The following is a 10,579-nucleotide window of genomic DNA, read 5'->3' as shown; positions in this document are numbered from 1 at the left end:
GCATATATTTAACTTTTGTCAGTTGTTGCTACATGAAAATTATTGTTTTAAATTGTGAGATCCAAGCAAACCATGAACATAGGCTGGTTTCTGGTGTCTAGGTGAAGGACGGCATTGGCCTGACCTTGACTCAGGGAGTGGTCTCCTGTCTGCTGCTCCCCTTACTTGCAGTTGCCCTAAAGGTGGCAGGGAGGCATGCAAGCCAAGCCCGCAGCTCGTCTACAGAAATTTGCTGTTTTGTGGTCTTTGGAGGACTTAGAGGTGCTGCGTGAGAAAAAAAAAAAATCGAGGCAATGAATGCAAAGTAACAGATTTTAATACCTGAAGGCAAATACTACAAACTGGAGGCCTGCACTGTCCCTGGCCAGGGTCTCTTTTGGTCTACAAGGTGTGCCTGTCCATTCCCTTGCCTTCCGCTTGCTCATCCCTTGTATCGTACAGCTGGCCAGCTGCGCACTGTGGTGTTAGCTGCTGGATCCTTAGAGGCATCTGAGTTGCAAAGCCTCCTGTCAGCTGCTAGCTACGAGCATCTCGGGAAAAGGAACACGTGCAGTTGGCTTTAAGACTTCTTTGGACTTGAACAAAGAGTAAGGTAGGCCCTGAGTCAGAATGGAGGACTAATTCTTTTACTTTCCAGCTCAGGATTCTGCAAAGGTTCTCCATCCCAGAGACCCCAACATCTTCTGCACATTCTGTCACCTCGTCAAGTCCTACTTACTCCTTAGGCCACAAATTCTGGGTCTCTGAGCAGGATTTATTTGTTCCACTGTCGTGTTCCTATTGTAGCCTTGGACTAGCTCAACGCCTTGATGACATTCTTCGAAAGTTTTCAGTTGAGATAGCTACAACCGAGAGCTGCTAGGGCTTGAGGTCGTTTGTATTCTCCTTGGTCTCCTCTGGACCTAGGATATTTTCTGGCACACAGTAGGGGGTTAAAAAGATTTGCCGATTAGGAAATGGCAAAGATTCAGATTGTCTTCAAAGTGGATGCATGGGTTCCATTGAAAGTCTGATTTTGCAATGTTGCCGTGGGCCTTCCCCACTGAACACTGTAAGAAGGCTGTGGGTACCCTACTCCCGTTGTCTTCTTTTTTCTCATTGGAGAAGCGGGAGGATGGAGGCAAGAGGTAGTGTGGCTCTGAGACTTTTCTCCTTTACATTATCCATGCTGTTGACGGGGCATTAAAACCCAACCTTTTCTACAGCGGCATGTTCAGCAAGCCCCCGACTGCTGGAATCCAGTTCGTCAACTGAGTATCAGAGCAGCAGATCTGTATACTGTGTTCCCTTCAGCTGACCACCACTGGCTGCATGGGAGGCAGGGCTGGGGGTAATCGTAAATTAACAACAGGGGACCTTGTTAAGTGCAGCTTCACAAATTAATATGAAATATAGTGCTTTTTCATAAGCTTGAGAAGCAGATTTAAAAGCATATTGGTGTTTGTACACAGCAGGCCGTAATGATCCATTATCCTGCAGACAGAGGAGCTTGCAGCAACACATAAAGAAGACGCAATTGGGCCATCTGCTTTGATTTCTGCAGCGTCCCCAGAGATCCAAGGGAGGAGCTGACAGTCCTCTCCATCTGCCCTTACATTATCAATTACAGTTGAATTATGCCGTGTGCTGCAGGGCTGGCAGATACGGATGGGAGATTGTGGCACCTGAAAAATATAGAAGAAAATCCATATGTTGGGAGCCAGCTGTTTATTTACAAGTCCTTGACATATTTCCTCACTTTCTCGGCTGTTGCCTTTTTTAAGGTTCCTAGAGACATTGCAGTTTAGTGCGAACTTGAGAAGAAATTAGGTGTAACAACATCGCACCACATGAATAGTATTTCAGGTTCCTTTTTTACAGCTGAAATGCGCACGGAGCAAAAAACATCAGGTCGAACAGATTTTAAATTATGAAAAAAAATAAGTTGTGAACACATCTGGGGTGGCTGCTACAGCTTGTTATGTTTATAAAACATGTTGGAACAGGCGAGGACGTGCACACTGTACATTTTTGGCAGCTTAGAAATCATGTGCAAAACTGTAGGTTTTATGAAATGTAAGTGTTTATGAAAGCTTAGGGAGTTAGCGGGTAGAAAGTGCAGTGGCCCGAGGAACTTCTAGGAAGGCGGCTTTAAGAACGCAGTGTTTTGTCTTGAATTGATTTGTAGTTTTTTGCTTTTTCAACAGGGGCTTAACTTGTTCCTGGTTCAGTTGGTTCTAGACTGGTGAGGTGGAGGGCCACCACATTCATTCGGTTGGGCTGGGGTTTTACGGTATGGGATGCCGTCCAGCCGTGTGGAACTTTACATTTTGTTCTCATTTCACGCCATGTCCTCTCCCCACATGCACTCAGCCAGAGAGTCTGTGTGCTCGTGTTTGCTCAGCTGAGGGTTCCAGCTCAGTGCATCTACAGCTTTGGGGAAGAGTTGCCGCGACTTAGTACTTGCAGATGGTCGGGACCAAGAGGACTCACACTGGCTATGAGGAGAGGCTATTTTTTGAGATGCCCCTGGAAGCAGAGATGCTGGCAGGGTGAATGAAGAGACTGAGAGTAGAAGTTGAGCCCCAATTTTCCACCATTCACTTGCCACTCAGGGCCAATTTAGAGGGCCTCGTGGTCTCTAGGCTAACTCCACGATGCCAGCACTTAACTCTTACTTGCTTTATACTTTGGGCATGTGTTATACTTCTGAGGGCGTTAACTGGGAGCTTCCTGAAAGAAGAGATGAACTTATTTATTTTTACTTCTTTCTTAGGACCAGCATGGCACTTGGCATTCCTGAGAGTTCATAAAATGTTGGATGCATCAGTGAATGGATGAATGAATGATGTCTTCAGGATTTTCTGTATGTTAACTAATAGGCTTAGCAGCAGCAAGTGCAAAATGTAGGAACTACAGAATTCTGGCATTCCGTGATATGGCCATTGGGACACCAGCTTTCTGCTACTAACGACGTCTCCTCTCACCTGACCAGCGTAGGCAGCATGAGCATATCTTCCTCTTTGTGACCACTGGGCAGCTCCCTGGAGAAGAGGGACCACCATGGGGTTGTGTTCACAGGCTATGCTGACGCTTCCTCTTCTTTGTTCCACAGCCTCTTAGTCACTGGAGTCTACTGACTTTCTTCCCATCCCCTCCTGGGTCCTTACTGTCTGTGCTTATTCATCGTCTTTGGAAATGGGCTCACGTGTGTGCAATGATCTCCATCACATTTCATGGTAAAAGCTCAGCTCATAAGAGCTTTCATACTACACCATTAGGACCGCATGTAATACTGTGTGAGGCCCAGTGCAAAATGATCCAAAATTAAGAATTTCAAGACGGTGACATGAGAGCATTAACCAAGCACAGAGCCCTTCTAAGTGTGAGGCCTTGTGCACCTGCACCGGCCGCATGCCCACGAAGCTGGCCCTGTTGGTGCCGCAGCTGCCACATCCACTGGTGCTCGGTCCACCACGACTAATTTTATCGCTCCTTCTCGATCTCTTTCCCCCTTTCCCCCTTCATCTTCCTCCTCTTCTGTCTTCTTCCTCCTTCTCCTCAAGACATTATGCAAAAATCTCTTACCTGCTTCCGGTCTTCATCTTGCCCTTTGCCCTCATTTTTTCACTCAGATACAGAATGGCATCTCCTTTAAAGGTGGTCTCATCATTTTTCTTTCCTACCTCTGACTTCTGTTCTGATTGACTTGAAATGTCTCAGTCAGGTTTTTGGTTCCTCTCTCAAGAGACCTAACCTAATTGTGCTTACTTTACAGGGTTGCCTTGTTGCTTCAATAATAACCCAAATGAATAGAAATATAGGCATCATTTTGCATGTTCCTTGGAACATGGTACGTGCTCAGAATATCCGCCGTCCTCCTCCCTTCAATCTTCTCCTCGTCATTGTTATAATTGACTCCATCATCTACCCAGCAGGAATCCTTGGGTCTAGGCAAAATTTTTATTTTGTTCTTTCATGTGTCATGATAATTTTTCTCCCCCATTCATTAGTTTTGTTTTTTCATTTGGTCATTCTGTCATTTGTTTATTCAGCATCATTTATTGGTTCCCAGAAGGCACAAAGATGGAAAAAAGGCCAGGATATCCTCTATTATTTTTAAAAAATATTTTTTATTCTTTTTCTGTTCTCTCTTTCATGTCTATAATATCCTTTAATCCTCATATCATACTTATGAGAAAGGGTATAGCAATAAGGTTGCTCAGGGTGGTGAACTGAATTGGCTAAGATTACATGGAAGGTTAGTGGCTGTTAAGGACTGAACTGTATCTTCCTGCCCCCACCAAATTCATACACTGGAGCCCTAACCCCATTGTGACTACACTTGGAAATATGGCCTTTAGGGAAGCAGTTAACGTTAAATGAAATCACAAGGATAGGGCCCTCATCCAATAGGATTGGTGTCTTTATAATAAGAGGAAGAGACACCAGACATATCTGTATCTCACCGTGCATGCACAGAGGAAAGGCCCTACGAGAACACAGCAAGAAAGCCCCGTCTGCAAGCCAGGAAGAGCGCTGTCATCAGAAACCAAATTTGCCACCCCCTGATCCTGGACTTCTAGCCTCCAGAACTGTGAGAAAATAAACTTTTTGTTGTTTAAGCTACCTAGTTTGTGATATCTTGTTATAGCGTCCTGAGCAGGCTGATACAGTGGCAAAGCCAGGTTTGGAACCCTGCATCTGTGTGCTCCTAAGGTAATGCTCCTTCACCACTGAGCAGTGGCTTCTGAGCTAGCCTATAAATTCCTTGCATATGGTGACCCAGACTTTTACTTCTTTTGCATCATCCATTGACTTCAGCTGAGCATATGCAGAAGAGTCAAAATGAAAAGGAATGGAGGGAATCCCCTGGTGGTCCAGTGGTTAGGACTCTGTGCTTTCACTGCCGTGGACCTGGGTTCAATCCCTGGTCAGGGAACTAAGATCCCACAAGTTGTGGAGCATGGTCAGGAAAGATAGATAGATAGATAGATAGATAGATAGATAGATAGATAGATAGATAGAAAGATAGAAAGAAAGGAAGGAAGGAAGGGAGGGAGGAAGGAAGAAGGCAAGAAAGAAGGAAAGGGAGGAAGGGAGGAAGAAAGAGAAAAAGAAAGAAAAAAAAAGAAAATGAATGGATGCCTGAGGGAGAGAAGAAAATCATTAATGTTCCATCAGCTGGTATCCTTGATATCTTCTGTTTGGGTTGTCTGTTGCTACTTAACAAATCACCACGTGATTCACTGGCTTAAAACAGCAACAGCTATGCCCTTGCTCAAGATTCTGCAATTGAGGTAGCGCTCAAAAAGGAGAGCTCACCTCTGCTCCATGCGGCCTCAGTGGGGATGGCTCCCATTTGGCTGGAGGATCCATTTCTGATTTGGCAAGTTGGAATGCTGGCTGCCAGCTAGGAGCTCACCTGGGACTGTTGGCCATGTCTTGTTTCTCCTCCATGGGCCCTCTTCCTGGCTTGGCTGGGCTTCTCATAACATGAAGGATGGGACCCCAGAGGGAGCACCCCAAGACCAAGTGCTTTCCGAGGACAAGTCCCAGCATCCAAGACAGCACTGCCCAGTACAGTAGCCACTAGCCGCATGTGGCTATAGAGCACTTGAAATATGTTTAGTCTGAATCGAGATATGCCTTAAGTACGAAATACACACCAGAGTTTGAAAGCTGCATCTGAAAAACAAAAGGTAAAACATCTCTAGTACCTTTTAAAAATATTGATCCCATTTTGGAATGACGATATGTTACACATGGGCAAAATAAGATACACTATATTGAAATTAACTTCATTACTTTTTAAAATGTGGCTGCTGGAAATTTGAAAATGTCTGTTGTGCTGCTCCCAGAGTTTATCAGGCCTCTGCTTGCACCACACTTGTCACTTACCAGGAGCCAAAGCTAATCACATGACCAAGCTGGAGTCATGCTGGGAAGAAGCTACACAAAGGTGTGACCACCCAAGTGACAATCTACCACAACTTCCAAGGTTTTCATTTTGTCAATTAAAAAAAACATTATACTGCAATTTTGTAAAATGCAAAAAGCTCTATAAAAAGTGTTTCAAGAGAAAACACTTCCAGCTTCAGTACTTAATAAGATACAGTACTTTAGGTATATTTCAGCAGCGGTTATACAAATATTAGCCGCCTATTATATGCAAAGCTCCAACTGAAGCAGAGGAGTTAAGGGCTCTCATGTGACTTAAGACTTGAGAAATTTAAAATTAATTTCTGGAATGGAAGAATGAACAATATCAAACTCGGCCATACTAAGACCTAGTTGCATGTTAGAGAATAAGTGCCACACGGGCTACTTGCTTATCCTTGGTATCTCCAATTATGTCGTCTTTTTATTTTTGGGATGTGTCTTTTCCTCATCTGGGTTCCTGAGATTCTGTCTGATTCATGAGATCAGAGGGAGAACCAACATAGGAATGTTTGACAAGTATAATTTAATTAGATGATTCTTATGTGCATCTCTGGTTGAGAACCATAGGAGGGTATGTTTCATGGGTGTTCATGGGACGTGAAGATAGGAGAGGAATGAAGTCCAGGGTGTTTCTGGAATAAGGGGTCCTTAGATGTGGGATGGGTTTCAGCCCTTGATAAGAGTTCAGAAGATGCTAAAACTTCCACAGTATTACATAAATCAGCAGACAACAGTTCTGAGATTGCTTCACCCTCGGGCATCTTGGGCATGGGGGGTGGCAGTGAGGTGAATTTCAAATTTTTGCTCTCAGTACCAGGGACTTGGCTGGTATGATGTTCACACAGGGATGGAACATGGCTGCAGTAGTTTGCTAGGGCTGCCATAACAAAGTTCCACAGACTTGATAGCTTAAATGACAAAAGTTCATATTCTCACAGTTCTGGAGGCTGGAAGTCCAAGATGAAGGTGTTGGGAGGGTTGCTTTCTTCTGAGGCCTCTCTCCTTGACTTGTAGATGCTATCTTCTCCCTGTGTCTTCACATGGCCTTCCCTCCATTGTGTCTGTGTCCTAATCTCCTCCTCATGGAAGGACACCAGTCAGATTGGATCAGGGCTAACCCTAACACCCTCATTTTAACTTAATCACCTCTTTAAAGACCCTATCTCTAAGTCTAATCACATTTTGAGGTTCTGGGGCTTAGGATTTTGACATACGTTTTTGAGGAATAGCATTCAACCAACAACAAATGATTTCTAAGATGGGCACTCCCTCTGACAGAATGGTTTCTGTGTTCAAAAGCATGAAAATTTGTTTGGAAAACAGAAATAGATATAATATTTCAGATGCATTACAAAGTTGTATCTTTCTTACTTTCTGAGGCCATCTTTCCGCAGTGAAATGAGACCAAAAAACATAGTTGCAAAATCAAAAAGAGTAAAACTAAGAGTTTCAGGTATTTGCTGTTGATACATACACACACATCATTTGGAGGACACTTTCTGAAGCTTCTCTTTCCCCTTGCTTGGGTCAGAAGCAGGGCCTTAATAAAACAAAAATATAACCCTGGGTCTTCGGACAGAATAACCTTCTCTGAGAACCCATGATGGCACTGGGCTGTAGACCCGAGTCCCAGATCACACAGCCAGTGAAGTCTGGGTTCAAGTCACAACCACAGGAGAACTCTCTCTCTAGTTCTCTGTTTTGGTGCCTGGTGTTTTTCATACAATAGATGATGAATATTTGTTGTGTAGTCACTGCTAAAACACCTGAAGTACTATACCCTATCATGTACTAAAGTTGGAAGTTTTTTCTTTGACTTTTTATAGAGCTTTTGGTATCAGGTCATTTTACAAAGTTACATTCAGTTGTGGTTTTTTGTTTTTTTAAATAAATTTATTTATTTATATTTTTGGCTGTGTTGGGTCCTCATTGCTGCACGCGGGCCTTCTCTAGTTGCAGCGAGCGGTGGCTACTCTTTGTTGCGGTGCACGGGCTTCTCATTGTGGTGGCTTCTCTTGTTGCGGAGCACGGGCTCTAGGTGTGCGGGCTTCAGTAGTTGTGGCACATGGGCTCAGTAGTTGTGACTCGCGGGCCCTAGAGTGCAGGCTCAGTAGTTGTGGCATATGGGCTTAGCTGCTCTGCGGCATGTGAGATATTCCCGGACCAGGGCTTGAACCCATGTCCTCTGCATTGGCAGGCGGATTCTTAACCACTGCGCCACGAGAAGAGTCCCTCCATTGTTTTTTAAATTGAACAAAATGAAAACACTGGAGGATGTAGTATAATAGTAAGGATGCATTCATTCAGTTAAGACAGGGCAAAGCATTCCAGAAAGAATGAATAGCATATGCAAAATCTGGGAGTGAACAGGATGAATTCAAAAGATTGAAAGGTGCCCAGTTTGATCTCAGTGGCCAGTGAGGGGATCATGCAATGAGAGGTGTGGTCTGGGACTTTAAGGGTGTGTCATTTGAGGATGAGTAGGGTCCTGGAAGCTTCCATCTCCGTATTGGAAGGCTTTCTAAGTGGAATGAAGTGTTTTCATACACTGCATTGTTTTTCATGCCTACCACCCTGCATCAGACCTTTCCAACAAGGATTCAGCTTAAGTGAGTAGTACTTTCATGTGTCAGAAGTCATCAAGAGTCAAGTCTTTTCTCCTTAACCTCCAGTCCCCATAGTACTGAAACTTTCTAGTAGATGGTTAGAAAAAGAATTTTCTCCTGGACTACCATGTCTTACCGTAACTTCCTATTATACATTTTCTGGGACCTCCCCCGGTGGTCCCATGAGGGGTACCTCCCATGTCCTCTGAAAACACCCAGTCTGAAGCTACAATTCCACTTGATAACTGCTATTTTTTTTTTTCCTCTGGCTCCGCTTTCCAGAAATCTTACCTGTGAGGCTACCTGAAGGTGTCCTAGAGTGGTTCCTGCTGATAATCCCCAGGGAGGTCCCACGTTTGTCTGTGCCAAGGGTCTTAACCTCAGGGAATGACATGCCATCCTTCAAATCCTCAGGCAAGAAAATATGGCATCAACTGTAACTCACTCATGAATTCTAACAATTCTTTGTCAGTTTTGTACTTGCCCTTTCTTCTGCCTGGGAAGCTCCTTCCCCAGATATCTTTATGGCTCCTTCCCTCACTTCCTTCAGGTCTCTACTCAAATATCATCAGAGAGGGCTTCCCTGGCCACCCTAGAATAAAAGGATCCCTCCCTGTTTAACTTCCTAACCCTAACTTCTTCATATTTTTCTTTAGCCTGCCCTAGCAGGTTCCCTAAAAGTTAATGTCCCCTGATGCTGCTGAAGTCATAACTCACTGATCCTCCATTCATTCATTGCACCAAGGCTTTTTGAGCACCTACTATATGGAGGGTACCATTCTAAGTCATAGAGATAAAGAGAAGACCAAAAGACACAACTAGCAAAGAAGTGAATAAATGCATTTGGTCATTTTACAATGGAAACAGGGAGGCCTATTAGGGGCTTACCTGAACTTGAGTGGCCAAGGAAGGCTTTGTGAGGAAAGCATCTGTAGGAGCAGGTTGCACCAGCCTCTGTTCTGTCACTTTCTAGCTCTCACCCCTCTCATGACGTGGGCTCAAATCCAGGCCCAGGAGCTGGGCAGGGAGCAGACGCTGTGTCATCCCCTCCATGAGTCTGTCTCCCTCCCTTTCCTACTTTCACCTTCTGCCAGTTATAAGACGCTTCTGTGTGTGAATATGGATGGGTACAAATAGATGATCCAGGGATGGGGTTGGGAGGTGGCCGGGAAGAAGACAAGCTCATCTTCATTGACAGTGTCGAAGCCCTGGTTGAGTCAAGTGCCATGATGTTTCATAATGTTTCACCCCACCCTACCTAAGCCTAATTTTCTGGCCTTTTTGATCTCAAGAAACTCAAAATCTTTTCAAGATATATAACAATGATCTTTTCAAAATGCAAATCTGGTCACACCACTCCCCTACCCTAGCTTAAAACCTTGCAGCGGGGTCCCACTGCTCTGCCCTTGGGATAAAAGCTACTTCTGGCTCGGGGACCTTGTATGGTGTCTCTAGCCTCTCCAGCCCAGTCTGCGGTCACCACCCCCCTCACTGTCCCCTGTGGTCACACCGGGGAACTTCGAATCCTTTGGATTCACCCTGCTTCCTCCCAGCTTTAGCACATGCCATTCCTTCTTTCTAGAATGCTTTTTGCACTGTCTTAACCAAGTTAACTCATTCTTAATATTTAACTCAAATATTATTTCTTTGAGGAAGCCTCCCATGGTCACTTTATAACATGCGGCAGGGTTATGATTTCACATAAATCTGTTTGATTGATTCATATCATCTCCCCCATTAGAGAGTAAGCTCTGTGGATTGTGACCATTTCTGCTGACCACTGCATGCCCAGCCTTAACCTAGGGCCTGCAGTGTAGGAAGTACTTGCTAATATTTGTTGAATGAGTAAACAGTCGAATCAATCAATAAAATTCTCTTTCTTTGTACTCCCCTTCAGGCATAAACAAGAAATAGTTGCTGGAGAAAAGGCAGTCCTGGCCAGGTACACAGTCCACTGCATGGAAAATATGGGGTCACTGTTCCTAAGAGGCAACTCCCTTCTTCTTACACATTGCTTATTCATTGGTTTTACTAGAAAGAGTCCAGCCTTG

This window comes from Neophocaena asiaeorientalis, unplaced genomic scaffold, assembly GCF_003031525.2.
Source record: "Neophocaena asiaeorientalis asiaeorientalis breed wild unplaced genomic scaffold, Neophocaena_asiaeorientalis_V1.1 scaffold438, whole genome shotgun sequence".
Classification (NCBI taxonomy): Eukaryota; Metazoa; Chordata; class Mammalia; order Artiodactyla; family Phocoenidae; genus Neophocaena; species Neophocaena asiaeorientalis.
This window is presented reverse-complemented; position numbering follows the sequence as displayed.